The sequence below is a fragment of the Mus caroli genome, chromosome 15 (assembly GCF_900094665.2).
Source record: "Mus caroli chromosome 15, CAROLI_EIJ_v1.1, whole genome shotgun sequence".
NCBI classification, from domain to species: domain Eukaryota; kingdom Metazoa; phylum Chordata; class Mammalia; order Rodentia; family Muridae; genus Mus; species Mus caroli.
The window spans coordinates 91,954,292-91,955,213 of NC_034584.1; positions in this window are offsets into that span (position 1 = coordinate 91,954,292).

A 922-nucleotide genomic window follows, 5' to 3' on the forward strand; every position below is an offset into this window, starting at 1 on the left:
AAAACAAGGTCGGGGAGGGAAAACAGGGTGGGGGTCACAGTCATCAGAATGTACTTTATGCATCTATGAATTAAAAAAAATAAATTCAGTTTAAAAAATAATCTCAAGACAGAACAGATTCACTGCTGAATTCTGGCTGGCTTTTAAGGAAGACCAATACTTTTAAAACTGTTCCATGAAACAGCAAGAGAAGTCACATTACCAAACTCAGATCATGAAGTCAGTATTACACTGTGATGGTTAAATTGACAACTTGGCAGATTCTAGGCTTGCCTGAGAAAGGGTCCTCCAGGTGTGCCTATGAGATGTTGTTTTGGTCGTGTTTATTGAGTTGTGAAGAACTGCCCACTGTGGGTAGCACCATTGCCTAGCAGGGATCCTGGCCCATAGCAGTGAGAAGGCTGGTGAAGAACAACAGGCATTCTCTGTTCTTTCCTTCCTGCTGTGACCAGCTGCTTTAAACTTCTGTCCCCAGGCTTCCCTATATTCCTAAATCTATGGGCAAAACAAACCCTTTCCCCCAAAAGTTGCTTTTGTCTGAGTATTTTATCACAGCAACCAGGATGGGGGGGTGAGGGTGAAGGGAGACAAACACTGATACTACAGAATAAAGACATATCAATACAATGCTTCAGACTATTTTATCTGATGAATATATATACAAAAATTCTCAAGAAAACACAATTCAAATTCAAGAGCACATTAAGAAGCTCCTACACTGGCTTGGTGGCATACATCTTCATTTCCAATACCCTGGAGGGAGAGGCAGGCAAAATTCTGTGAATTCAAGGCTACCTTGATCTACTTAGCAAGGTCCAGGCTAGTCAGTGATACATAGTGAGACCTTGGCAACAGAAAGGAAGGAAGTGGGAGAGAGAGAGAGAGAGAGAGAGAGAGAGAGAGAGAGAGAGAGAGAGAGAGA